This window comes from Pleurodeles waltl, chromosome 2_2, assembly GCF_031143425.1.
Source record: "Pleurodeles waltl isolate 20211129_DDA chromosome 2_2, aPleWal1.hap1.20221129, whole genome shotgun sequence".
NCBI classification, from domain to species: domain Eukaryota; kingdom Metazoa; phylum Chordata; class Amphibia; order Caudata; family Salamandridae; genus Pleurodeles; species Pleurodeles waltl.
In genome coordinates, this window is record NC_090439.1 from 1,007,827,371 (window position 1) to 1,007,842,126 (window position 14,756).

A 14,756-nucleotide genomic window follows, 5' to 3' on the forward strand; every position below is an offset into this window, starting at 1 on the left:
CCCTTGTGGGGGTTTGGTGGCCTCTTTTTTGTACCCCGCCCAACCAGTGAAAGTGTTGGTCACCCTTGTTTTGACCCAGTGTACTGCCTTCTTCCCCAACTCTTGAGGCGAAAGTGGACCTAGGTCTACCAGGTACTGGTGCAACATTTCTTGAACACAATTACTCAACAGATGCTGTTTCATTATTAGATTGTAAAGCCCTTCATAAACATGCTCATTGTTACCTTTCAACCAGCCACCTAGAGTTTTCACTGAAAAGTCCACAAAATCAACCCAAGACCTACTCTGTTTTTTCAAGTATCCCTGAATTTGATTTTGCACTCCTCAGGAGTCAACCCAAATCCCTCAATCAGCGTAGCCTTCATGAGATCATAAGAGGTTGCATCTGCCTCATTCAGTGTGAGGAGTCTATCCATACACTTTTCTGAGAACAGTTCCCAAAGGAGAGATCTCTCTAAGAGGACCTATTTATCACAGAGTATTCCTCTGGCTCTCAAGCAACCCAAGCCACTCTCACTAGAGGAAGATGTCCTAGACACTTGGGTTACAGACTTCTCTGTTTCAAGTTGAGGAGGGCCCCTTTCCGCCTCCTCACTTGTGTTGTCCTGATTTTCATTATCAGGGGCCTCATCAGAAGGCTGGGCCTTCTCATACTCTGCCATTAGCTCCTGGAGCCTTGCACTGGTAGGGTTTGAGCCAGTTTTAATGTTGTAGAATTTACAGGGGCCCCTCAGTTCTCTGTGTCTGAGGTGATGGTAAGGGGTGACATTGAGCTCCACCACCCTGTCCTCTGAGGTATTCATTATTTTACTAAAGTTGGGACCTTTTCTGAGCAATGAAAACAAGACCTAAGCCTGTTGTATCAGCCATCTATTTGTGCGGGGTAGAGTGCAGTTCTCTAGCTGTTCTGTCAGTAGGTAAGAGAAATGTTACGTTTTTGTTTGACGGTAGCTTGCACTGGCTGCCTGTGTCGTGTGACGGACAACTGTACTGCTGATACCAGTGCCATACCTGTTCTTTGTGTCAGGGAAGCTTGCACTGCTACTGCCTGTCCAATAGGTGATCTGTCTGCATGGGATAGAAGGGTAGAGTGCAGTCCTCCATCTGTTCTGTCGGTAACAGGACCACTCTGTTTATGTGAAGGAAACTTGCACTGGCTGCCTTTGCCATGTTAAGGAAGGCTGTACTGTTGACACTAGTGCTGCACCTGGTCTCTGTGTCAGAGAAGCTTGCACTGTTGCTGCCTGTCCCATAAGCCATCTGTTTGTGTGGGACGGAAAGGTAGCGTACAACCCTCCATCTGTTCTGTCATTAATAGAAATGCTAGGTTTATGTGAGAGAAGATTGCATTGGCTGCCTGTGCTTTGCAAAGAAAGTCTGTACAGTTGATACCAGTGCTGCACCTGTCCTCTGTGTCAGAGAAGCTTGCACTGCTGCTGCCTGTCGCATAAGTTATCTGCTAGCGCAGATGGAAGGGTAGAGTGCAGTCCTTCAACTGTTCTGTCACTGAGAGAAACGTTCTCTTTTTGTGAGAGGGAAGCTTCCACTGGCTGCCTGTGCTCTGTGAAGGAAGGTTGTACTGTTGATACCAGCACTAACCCTGTTGTCTGTGTCAGAAAAGCTTGCATTGCTGCTGCCTGTCCCATAAGTCGTGCTCGTGCAGATGGAAGGGTAGAGTGCAGTCGTCCATCTATTCTGTCAGTAAGTGAAACACTCACTTTATGTGAGGAAAGTTTGCATTGGCTGCCAGTTTGTGTGAAGGAAACCTGTACTGTTGATAGCAGCACTTCTCTATATCAAGTGAAGCTTGCACCACTGCTGCCTGTCTCATAAGTCAATTGTTTGTGCGGATAGAAGGGTAGAGTGCAGTCCATCATCTGTTCTCTCAGTAAGAGAAACGCTGTATTTATGTGACGGAAGCTTGCAGTGGCTGCCTGTACCGTGCGAAGGAAGGCTGTACTGTTGATACCAGTGCATTCCTGTTCTCTGTGTCCGGGAAGCTTGCACTGCTGCTCTCTGTACTGTGCGAAGGAAGGCTGTACTGTTGATACCAGTGCATTCCTGTTCTCTGTGTCCGGGAAGCTTGCACTGCTGCTCTCTGTGCTGTGCGAAGGAAGGCTGTACTGTTGATACCAGTGCATTCCTGTTCTCTGTGTCCAGGAAGCTTGCACTGCTGCTCTCTGTGCTGTGCGAAGGAAGGCTGTACTGTTGATATCAGTGCAGTACCTGTTCTCTGTGTCCGGGAAGCTTGCACTGCTGCTCTCTGTGCTGTGTGAAGGAAGGCTGTACTGTTGATACCAGTGCATTCCTGTTCTCTGTGTCCGGGAAGCTTGCACTGCTGCTCTCTGTACCGTGCGAAGGAAGGCTGTACTGTTGATATCAGTGCAGTACCTGTTCTCTCTCAGAGAAGCTTGCACTGCTGCTCTCTGTGCTGTGTGAAGGAAGGCTGTACTGTTGATATCAGTGCAGTACCTGTTCTCTCTCAGAGAAGCTTGCACTGCTGCTCTCTGTGCTGTGTGAAGGAAGGCTGTACTGTTGATACCAGTGCATTCCAGTTCCCTGTGTCCGGGAAGCTTGCACTGCTGCTCTCTGTGCTGTGCGAAGGAAGGCTGTACTGTTGATATCAGTGCAGTACCTGTTCTCTGTGTCCGGGAAGCTTGCACTGCTGCTCTCTGTGCTGTGTGAAGGAAGGCTGTACTGTTGATACCAGTGCATTCCTGTTCTCTGTGTCCGGGAAGCTTGCACTGCTGCCCTCTGTGCTGTGCGAAGGAAGGCTGTACTGTTGATATCAGTGCAGTACCTGTTCTCTCTCAGAGAAGCTTGCACTGCTGCTCTCTGTGCTGTGTGAAAGAAGGCTGTACTGTTGATATCAGTGCAGTACCTGTTCTCTCTCAGAGAAGCTTGCACTGCTGCTCTCTGTGCTGTGCGAAGGAAGGCTGTACTGTTGATATCAGTGCAGTACCTGTTCTCTGTGTCCGGGAAGCTTGCACTGCTGCTCTCTGTGCTGTGTGAAGGAAGGCTGTACTGTTGATACCAGTGCATTCCTGTTCTCTGTGTCCGGGAAGCTTGCACTGCTGCTCTCTGTGCTGTGCGAAGGAAGGCTGTACTGTTGATATCAGTGCAGTACCTGTTCTCTCTCAGAGAAGCTTGCACTGCTGCTCTCTGTGCTGTGCGAAGGAAGGCTGTACTGTTGATACCAGTGCATTCCTGTTCTCTGTGTCCGGGAAGCTTGCACTGCTGCTCTCTGTGCTGTGCGAAGGAAGGCTGTACTGTTGATACCAGTGCAGTACCTGTTCTCTCTCAGAGAAGCTTGCACTGCTGGAACCCTTCTGTGCCCTGCTCACACCTGTAGCATACTTGTTTTTTAAATGCCACAACTTGCACTTCTACCAATGCTGTCTATACCAGGTGCCCCTGGAAATAATTGTTTCTGTGGACATACCTTCTTCAATGTAATGTTGTTTCACTGTTCATGCAGGTTCATGTTTATACCACAGTGTTGTCAAAGCAGCAGTTGTTTCCATGAGGCTGCTTAGAGACGTTTCATCTTTTTAACCTCTAATGTCATGAATCTTGAAGTGGATCCTAATGACACGTATGTAATAAACATGTAACATACAATACTGTTATGTTAGATTGTTTCAAGTTTGAAACACATTCTTCCAAAGTCCCTAGATGGTAAAAATCAAGTAAACCGGAAACTGTTGAAAAGTTGGGAGTTATAGCAATGCACAGAATAAATAGACAGTGCTAGTAAAATGCCACAGCTCTTGTTTGTGGAGAGAGAGCTTGTACAGTCGTAACTTGTGCTGTAATTAGTGTACACACTTCTGAGGGAAATGTGCTCATCAACATGGATGCTCTTCGTTATCCTTGAATGAATCTAAGCCTTAATGAAAAGTTCTCTCATCACTATTAAAACGCACTAGATTCTCCACGGCATGAAATGTGCAAACTGGGCCAATGTTTTTGAAAAATAATTTAGCAATCAAATCAGAATCCTCACACAGTTCTCTTTACCTAAAGGCAGCAACACATTGTTCAAGTCTGTGTGAAGATGAACATCTCTCAAATACTTTGAACAATCATAGGTATAGCTTGCCTTGTTAGATGCTTCTCAAAGTGATGTGGTCAAAGTAATGTTAAAGTAATGATGGTGGAGCAGTGTGGCATGGTGAGGTAATACCACACATTGTCAATAATATGGTAAGTAGATCCCACCGTCGTGTGCAGTAGTGAAAACGAATTCCTGTGAAAACCTGCAAAGAAACCAGCACCTGTGGCCATTATATAATGATTTCGTCACAATAGAAAGGTATAGACAAAAGGTGAAAGCTGTGATTTTTCTAAAGCACACTGGGAAACAACTATCTTTAGTTCCATTTATTATTATCTATTTGGTATATTAGGTTGATCATTATCTGAGGAGCCAACTTCAGAAGATCTAGGACCCCCTCTATTCATTTCCTAGCTTCCATATTCAAAGTTAAAATGAAACTACGAGGCAGGCACACTGTGAGTGGAAATGCAGGATCACACAAAATGTGCCTTTCTACCTTAATAAGCTTCTGATGCCTTACGTTACTTAATAATCTTCATATACTAAAAACATTAGGTGAATTTATTAGGAGGTTAGAGGGTTTACTAGTAGGTGTTGGTTGGTTACAGCTCACCTTGGATGGTTGTGTCTTGTATACAGCAAACAATAGGATGGACCACATCCCCTCAATAGTTTTGTCTGACAGGTCAGTGGCATATATTGAGCATACCTCTGAACTGAATAAAATGGAGATATTCGTTTTAGACCACAACTGCTTATGCTCATGTGCTGTCTGCTGGGAGACATATTGTGGACTTTTCAAGAACATGCAGAGGCTTGGAGCTTGCCTATTGCTTACCACTGGTTGGTTTTCCCATCACTCTCATTTGTTTGCTTCTTATTCAATGACTTGCCTTGTCCTTCTTGTGTTTTTCTATCCCTTGGAGAATTACCTCTTCACTTGCGTCCTTCCCGTGCTCCTTTTTGGGGACCTACTTTTTTTTTACGAACTCCACAAAAGTGCATGTGTTTTCCAGCTGACATTCTAGTGTGCTTCTCTTCCTGCCTCAGAGTTCCATGTTGCTCTCTGTCATACTCATATACTTCTTCCTCGCTTGCTCCACATTGTTCTATTGACTGTTGCTTCTCCACACCACACTCTACATTTTGTTTCCACTAGCTGTGCCCTCCTCTTGTGCCTGTTGCTTCTCCGCTCCCTGTATTTCCCCATTGCTTGCTCACCTGTGTGCTTCTCCCCAGCATGCTCCATGTTGCTCTCTCACCCATTGTTTCTCCTATCCACACCCTCCATGTTTCTTCCCCTCAGCTGCACCCTCCTTACTTGCCTGTTGCTATCCCTTCCCCACCCTGTGTTGCTTCCACCCACCCAGCTCTCCCTCTCTCTCAATCATGCTTCTCCTCCCTCCCCTCACCCTCTGTGTTGCTTCCCCTCCCTAGTCGGCCTAGTCAGCCCTATGTGTTGCACACCCACCAGCACTTCAATGAAAAAAAATGCACTTCACATTTTTTAGACATGCGCATGTGTTGTGCATGTGCCTATATAATGATGCCTCTGTGACATCATGGCACCTTTTGTAAGTGTATTTCCTTTAGCTATGTTGTACATCATTGGGGCTGCTGTAGAGCATGGCTAAAAACCATTGGGAAAGCCAACAGCTACTAAAGGCGAGCCTTATCGGCATTGTCAATGCTTATTATTTGTTGGCTTGAAGTGGTTTCTATGAATCTGACAAAATTGTATCATATTCCGGTACTGTGATCTATCTTCTTCCATGCTGTATAGCAATGTGTGCATGTCACTTGTTTATAATTGCCACTATGTGACAGGGCTGGACTGGGAAACCAAAGGCAACCCTGGCAGAAATGCTCAAACCAGCCCACTCCCTTCCTCCCCTCTCCTCACTCTATCTCTCACTTCCCACCTATCCATCCATTCTCTCTCTCTTCTCCCTCCCTGATAGCTTACTCTCTCTGCATCCTTACCCCCTTTCCTACTGAGTCTTGAAGCCCCCTGTGTCTCCTGCAATTAATCTCAGGAAGCTGGAGAAAGTGACAAAGGTACCAGCAGCAGCTCTAGTCCTTCAAGGCCGACCTCAAGTGGCTATGGCCAAAAGCTACTCGGAGGCACAAATGGGAGCAGAAGAAACACAGATGGGATTAAATGGGTAAAGGAGAGCGGAGTGGAGTTGGCAGGGAGAAGGCACACAAGCAAGAAGGCAACATGGGAAGTAGGCTGAATTTCATGGGCATGAGAAAGGATCACGGGGGCGGCACACAAGGGAGAGAGCAGGAAAGCACATACACTCTTGTAGAGTTCCTAAGCAAAAAGAAAAGCACAGCACCTGAAAAATGGAGCAATGAAAAGACACGGTAATGCATTTGTGCTCCAGGGGTGGGACAAACACAAGAAGAGGAATGAAAGCATACACAGCTAACAAATAAAAAGTAAGCAAATGAGAGAGATAGTGAAGCCAACCACTAGTAAGCCATTCCAAGATAATAACATGTTTCGTAAAAGATAAAGCATGCGTTGTCTTAGGCGAGAATTAATGAGGCTAGCAGACCAGAAGGAAGGCAATAAAGGCAAAGAGAAAGGGATATGGAGGTGATATAAAGATGTAAGCTGCTGTGCAGATGATGGAGATATTAGGAAGGGGCAAAAAGCAGAGAAATAAAAGGAGGGAGGTGATACAGATCAAGAGGAGACCACAGAATGAGAGTAACAGAAGGGCACTGAAAAGGAGAGAAGTCAGACAAAGCATACTGGAGATATAGAAATAAAGAAATAGGAAGAGAGAGAGAAAGTGATAAGAAGGACGGAGAGAGTAGAAATAAAGAAAATGAGCAGTGACAAGAGAAGAAAAAAATAAAGATTGTGAGAACAGAAGCAATAGAAATAAAGTAATCCGATGCAAGTGACAGAGAGACGATATGGAGGAGTAAGTGCGATAGAGAGAGAGAGAGGAGATTTGACTTTGGAGAGGCACATGCAGAGCAGAAAGGAAAAAGGCGGGGAGAAAGAGAAAAAGATGGGAAAGGAGAGAAGATAAAAAAATGACAAGGTAGACCGATCAAAGTCAGGTAGAATGGCAAACGTAAGACCCATAAACAGGGCTCCCACTATTATTACTACATTAGGTGCAGTAGCGCTGGTGCTCATGGGTGTAAGGGAACCACTAGCCAAATTATGCTTTTCTAATACCATGCAATAAGCAAGGGGTCTGTTTCCTGGCTTGCATTAGGTCCCATGACACTCTTGCTATTGCACAAGAATAGGTATTTGTGTTTAATCAACAGCAAAAGGTAGAGCAACAGCAATATAATTGTGAATATTTTTGAGATTTTCTATATAGCATTTGTTTTAGTAAATTAAATTAATTTGTCATCACCACATTCTAGTTTGAAAATATTTTCTAAATAAGAGGAATATGTTACATAATATCTTACTGTGGAATAGAAGGCTTTGGCCACTGCAAAGAAAGGGCCATTTTACTTGCCATTGTGCCATAGTATTTTAGTATATGTAGCAGACCATACTCATTACAGTAATCCCACCAGTAGTGCCCCACATACGCCATAGAACAGTGCACTATTTCCATTGGGGACTTCAGAACAGGACCTGCAAGCACTGCTGAACCCACTAATATCCACTGACAATAAAACCAACAGGTAAGTCCAAAAGCTGAATCTTTAAGGGGATTCCACCAAGTGTGTCAACCCATAGGACAACAGGTCCCCCATGGCATCTTAAATCGGAGGAGATCCTATCCAAAGTTGGGAATCACTCTTAAGCCGCCACTGGTGGTCACCCTGTCCAGGATGGTGTACAGCATGCCATGTCATTTTCACAGTATTGAGCATTCCAATGGGCAGCTATCAACGATGGAGACATTTCCACTATGGGATTCAAGAGAGATAGTGAAAGCAGAGCTCAAGCTGATTCTCCAAACCACAATACTGTATATGCCCCTTTCTGCATCACTTCAGCTCCAAAAATCTGTCTCCACTCATGTTGTAGAGGTAAAGGAGGGAAGATCTGTGGACCCTTCACATAACTGCCCCTGTTTATGCAAAGCACATACCTGCTACTCTTTCTTGCCTCCCCTCTTTGATTCTCTATGACCGGCAAAACATCCTTTGATTCCGCTACTCTCCCTCATCTCGTTTAGAACCGAGCTACTAGTCCTTTTAATTTTAAATGTACAGAAAATTCAGTCAGCTTTATGGTACCCTACCATCTCTGCCTTTTCGGCAACTTTCTCACCCTATCCCTTTGAATATCTGAGAAAAATACCTGGCATCCTCCAGACCCTACCAGAGGGCATCCATCCCCTGCCCTTTATATTCATATTAAGTGAACGCCACATCTCTTCCCGTACCAGCTCTTTAGTCCTCCCTGAGCAGTCTGCTTCTGTTCTCTTGAACTGTGACAGTGTGAGCAGTCCACACACTCAGGAAAAGTTCTATCCATCAGGATCTACAGATTTGCAGGAAGAAATGGATAGCTGAAAGATGCAGATCTAGTGACACAACAAGTTCTTACTTCCATCATCCTTTGGGTTGTGGAAACTTCTGGAAGCGGATGACAATCAAGTTGGGCTAGTGCATCACTCATATTACCACTGCTGCTGCAAGGTCTAAGGACCTGGGAAGACAGGGTAGGTGTGGGGTTTCTCTGTTTCAGTAAAGTCCATACATGTAGGTCATGGCTGTCCAGCTCTATTAAAAAAATGTGGTCTTCTTGGTAATCACTTTGGGATGAAGGATTTCTTAATAATGCAGTAGAGATTTTTCCATTGGGTTAATGTTTGAATTTGCTGCTGTTTATTTTTCCTCCACAAAATAATGATCCAGCCTTCTTCCATTGTGCATCTCTTTTATATAGTTTATTACCTCACATGCCTCTATTCCATTTACATAACGTATCACATCAAGGCCCATATTTATACTTTTTGATGCTGAACTTCGCTAATGCAGTTCAGCGTCAAAAAGTTTACCGCTGGCTAGCACCATACCAAGACGCCGGCTGGGTATCATATTTATGTTATGACGCTAGCCGGCGGTAACGCTCGGCTAGCATCATTGAAAAGGACGCTAGCCGGGTGGGGGAGGCGTAGGGGGAGCATGGGGTTTAGCGTCAGAGGATGACGCTAGTACGGGCAGATGCAAACAAAATGCCTCTGCCCAGACTAGTGTCATTTTTTGACGTTAAGACCCCATGGACATGACTCCTGTCTCAGTTAAGACAGGAGTCATGCCCCCCAGCCCAATGCCCATGGTCCCCTGGCCATGGCCATTGGCACAGTGCCATGTAGGGGGGCCCAAGTTAAGCTCCCCTATGGCACTTAGAAAAAAGAAATACTCACCTCTACCTACCTGGGATGGAGCCCCCCCATCCTTAGGTGTCTTCCTGGTGTGGGTGGGGGTGGGTGAGGGTGTCCCTGGGACCAGGGAAGGGCACCTGTTGGCTCTTTCCATGGTCTCTGACCATGGAAAAAGGCCTACAGGTCCCTAACACCTGCCCTGACCCAGGCGTTAAATAATGGCACTAAGTCCATCCCCTGTGCTAGATTTTAGCATGGGGGATAAATATGGCACAAGGGCCATACCGTCATTTTCTGGACGTGAAAGCCTACCTTGCATCCCATTGATGCACAGTATGTTTTCACGTCCAGGAAATTATGTTAGCTCCAAAGCTTTGGTGCTAGATGAGTCTACCGCCAAAGTATAAATATGGAGTTAGGTTTGCGCTGAATTTGTGTTAAAAAAATGACACTAATTCTGCGCAAACTGAGTATAAATGTGGGCCCAAGTTCCTATCTGCTTTGCAATGTCATGGTTCTATGCCCTCTGATGAACTTCCAGTCATGGGGTCTGGGATGTGATCCTTTGTGGTCTGTGATCAACAAAACTGCGTGGATACAATAATGTGACTATTTTAAGTAAACTAAAATCAGCTACAATTTATGAGTGCTCCTGCTTACACATTGTTGTCACACTCCTAGCTTGTTACCTTTTACTAAACTCACTGTATCTGTATGGCATAAAGAGCAGTGGACAAAAACATCCTCAATAATAATGATTTTGTGATGCTCATTTATGACAGATGGTCTGATCTACAGTTTTGCAGACAGGGTACTATGCTGCAAACACAAACATGTACTCTATCTGTCATATTCTTTGCCCTCCTGTCTCATTTAGAGATGGGCGGCGTGTAAGGTTTCCATTAACAGAGCTCCTGTTGATGTCATGGGCGAAAAGCTTCCTCCAACTCCTACGGAGTAGGGGTCATCAGAGGGAGGGCCAGTGCTTAAATTAAGCCCTTGGTTTCTGGTGCTTGGCACCGGTAATTGATTGTCAACACTGGCAATTATGCAGTCTGCTAGATGGTGGCATGGTTTGTTTATTTAGAGAAGAGGACAACAACAGTTGTTTATTAGTTCAATGCTCCAAAACAATTACTAATACCTGCCGTCCAAGCCATTCTTATCACTTTGAAGGCCTTGAATAGTCTGAATTGTCACACTGGTAGAAAGAAGTGTGATCGTTAGTAGTTGTGTTAGTACTGTCACTGGCATCTCTTTCGGGGGCAATGGGTGGTGCAAGCTGCAGTGGCCTTCGAATGAGGGCCCTGGCACATATTGTTTTTTACAAATTAAGAACTGGAAAAGGCATTACATCACCTGCCTTATTTACTGTGGATGGTATAATGTCCTTTTTTACTGTCCAGCACTGTCATGATCCCAGAATTGGGGTATCACACTTCTGTTGCTTCCAGCACTACTTACACATACAACTTACACCATGGTGGGAGTCGCAGACAGGCATGACAGGCTACATGGATTTACACCGCAACCAGTTTTCAAGTGAAAAGTTCTGTATCCCATAACTATAGATTTCTGTCACCAACCATTAGTTTCGTAATGGCCAATTAAAGGGGACGGTAGAGATCCATCATAAAAAAGTACTACTTTGCTTGTTCCCCTAGCCCCCAAGAGGGTCTAGCAGCACCCATCAGGGAACATGTACAAGAGTCTCTGCCACAAGAAAACAGACCTGCTTATTCAGAATGAGAAAATATGGGAGAGGGTGGCACATGGCTACTTCGCCTACAACCCTAAAGTGGGTCAGGGTGTGCGATACTCTGTAACTCTTCAACCTAAGACCTAAAGATAAATTAAGTTTCCCTATATTCTTATTTTATCACTTAACACATTGACCAATTACGTTGAAATGGTTTATCCACACTAGGATAACAGAAAACTCTCAGGAATGAAGAAAGTGGGAAAAATAAAAACCAGACCATGAGAACGTTTGGACAAAGAATCACAAAGCTAAAAGTACAATGCAATATAAGCTGTAACATTTGTACTGAGAAGAAGGCATTAATCTGGCTCAATTAATCACCTCTTCTATTTTAACGGTGCAGTCTAAGTGAATGACTCCAAAGAAGTAGCATTTTGCATTGTATAGATATCAGAAAATGCAAAAGAGTGGCCAGAGTCAATGTGGTAGAGTTGCGGTTTCAGTAGACAACAATAGGGCATTAAGGGACACAGACATTTGATGGCTTTGGGCAAGAGCAGAAGGTTAATTCTGCTTTTGCAAAACAGGGTGGGATAATGGGACCTCTGAATTCTACCATGGCTCACATCTTACCTGAAGTTATTCTGTGCCACGATGATGTGGGCATGGTGGATGGAGGTAAGACAGCCAGAGACCTTGTCAGTGGATTGCTGCTGGGAGCTTCACAGCTCAGCCTGAAAAGTGGTGGTCGTGTTCAGTGACAGTGGAGGAACCCAACATTGAGCCAGTGTAACGCTTCAAAGTGTCAAGCACACCAAACAAGCCTATATTGTGCAGCAGCTAGAGTTGAGAAGGGGCACTAAGTTAATTCTTCTATATAAGCCCACGCCAAGCCTGAGGTGCCAAGGATCTCCATGGTTGGCACACAGCAAGGTCTGATGGTCCGAGACCTCATCCAGAGACAGACACTGTGGTGATTATTGTTTTTCACTTAAGTAGTTTGAATGATAGACTGATAGCACCATCACTTCTGGTTCCTTCTGCCTTCTGTGTACTGACTGACGGGTACTTAGGTGTCTTGGTACATGGTGGATTCATCTTTCTCAGGTGGAGTGGTAGATCGACATCCTTGCATAAGATTAAACAAGGAATGTCTGGCTTTTCAGTAGTGGGATTTGTAAATTTGGCCCATAAAGCCTGAAAATACTCCCTGACTGATTCATAAAGAGCAGATGAGAAAAGTCTGATATTTTCTCCTATCGGATTACTCTTTTATTTGAAGTAAATTTCTCACTTCCGAGAGATTTAATTTCAGGAGAACTCCTAAAATCAATGCTTTTTATAAATATCCATAAAAAAAATTCACCATGGGTATATTTTCTATCTGAAAAATCCTGGTCCCCATGAAGAAACGCTCTCACTGTCCTGTCAAATATGATATTTTACCTTCTCGTTCCCACACCGGAAACACTTACTCCTGCCTTTGAATGGAGCAAATTGTATGCATTTGAAAAAGGGGAAGGACTTTAAGGAGCATGTGAACATCCATAAACTTACAAGTTTGTGGACGTTTACTTAAATCTGCAAACTGCCCATCCAGGAAATACTGAACATTACTACAACGTAGCATTTACGAATTCAGAAGAAACACCGTCCTGGCAGATTTACCATTTTTGTAAATGGATCTTGCGCCTTTATTATTCTGCATTCACAAAAGTGTCGTTTTTGTGAACCATGCACTACGTGTTTTCTGTTTTTTTCCCAGCCACTCCTTTAAAAAGTGCTATATAACGAGAAGGCAGACTGCATGCGTCACTTTCTCAGGCGCTGGAAAGATACGCGCCAGGTATGTGTTCTCGAACAAGGCCATTTGCAGCAGCACGTCCTATGACAGTGACAAGGCCTCGCACCGCAGACTGGTGGAGGGTTATCTTTCAGCAGCTGTTTAGGCGGGAGAGTGACGGGGAGGGAGGGGCTCCCACTGCTCCTACGTCCCATTGTCAGCTGCAGGCACAAGGTGGGCCAATATGATAATGCAGCGAAAACAGAACCTGCCACAGTTCAAAGGAAACCAATGTACAGCCGCATTCCAGGAAAGCATAGAACGTGCGATTGCGTTAGCCGGTATCCTATCAGTTCGTGCGCTCCGAGGCAGGCAGCACTGTGCAAACAGCAGCGCCAACAGTTTCCACAGCACATGCAATCAGAACCTAAGGACAGATGTGGCGCTATTCACGTGAGATGACGTATCAGAGGCGGGTGAATGTATAGGCGATGAATGACTCTGACAAAGCAAAGTCAGCTGATCCCATTGAACCCGCATTCCTTTGTCCTTCCTTTCTTTCTTCCATTCTCAAGTCTATCACGCTCTCCGTTCCAGGCCTCTCCTTCACTCTCCTCTCCCCTCCCCTCTCCTCTCTTGTAGGACACCTCTCTGCCTGGTTTAGCAAACCTGATCTCCAGCCAGCTGCAGGCCTACACAATAATCTTAAAGCTTTCAAATAGTGGAGCTGCCCATAAAGTTGGCCGTACCCTAAATGCCATATTCATCCCAAGGGACATCATCGTGGTATGTGCCATTTTCAGGTCAGAAAGCCATATCGTGAGGTAATTACCACAGCTGGTAAATACCTCACGCTAATGTGGTAACTACCCTTGTGTTTCATCTAACTCATAAGGCTGCATCTATCCATTCACTCTTCTAAACACCCATGCTATTTCTAACCTTATGCATTGCACACAGCTTACCTCTCACGGCCAATCTACCACCTACTGTCTTTAAACCACACCACCTTAGGTTGCCTAGGAACCAAGAACCAAGGCCCAAATTAAAAAAAAGTGCCCTGCATTATGTGCAGCACCACTTTTCTTGAGCCCCTTAGCACTACCCTAACGCCACCATGTGTGCGCCGTATTAAACAAACGGCTCACCATGGCGTAGGTTAGGGTCAAACGCATAAACATTTTTGATGCTATTGTATTACTTTGCAGGATTAGCGCAAAAAATGTTAGCGCTAATAATGCAAAGTACATGGAGGTCCATTATAAATAATGGTCTGCCTTGTTTTAATGCCTGCTCTGTGCAGGTGTTAAAAAAATGCAGCAAATATTGGCGCAGTGGAATCTCATCGATTCCACTGTGCCATTTTTTTGCGGCCCCTCTTGCATGCATTATGTCCAGCACAGGCATAATGTGGCACCAGGGGTTACAAATTGGTGCAAAGCATGCATTGCACCACTCTGTAAATATGGCGCATCAAATATGGCTTCATTGAGCCACATTAGTGTCATAAATAATTATGCTAATGTGGCGCAAGGAGGCTCTAGGTCCTCTTAAATTTAGGCCCAAGAGCTCCATTACCACATTCGGGTTACGAAGAGCTATACAAACATTACATATAGATTCACTACTTACCCATCAGTTAAAAACCTCTTTGGCTTCCCAAGTGGAATGTAATGCGCTCTATAACTACTTATAAAAACATTTCAAATACTACATTTTATAAAACACTAAGGGGGTGATTCTGACTATGGCGGACGGCGGAGGCCGTCCGCCATAGTACCGCCGCCAAATGACCGCACCGCGGTCAAAAGACCGCGGCGGCCATTCAGACATTTCCTCTGGGCCGGCGGGCGCTCTCCAAAAGAGCGCCCGCCGGCCCAGAGGAAA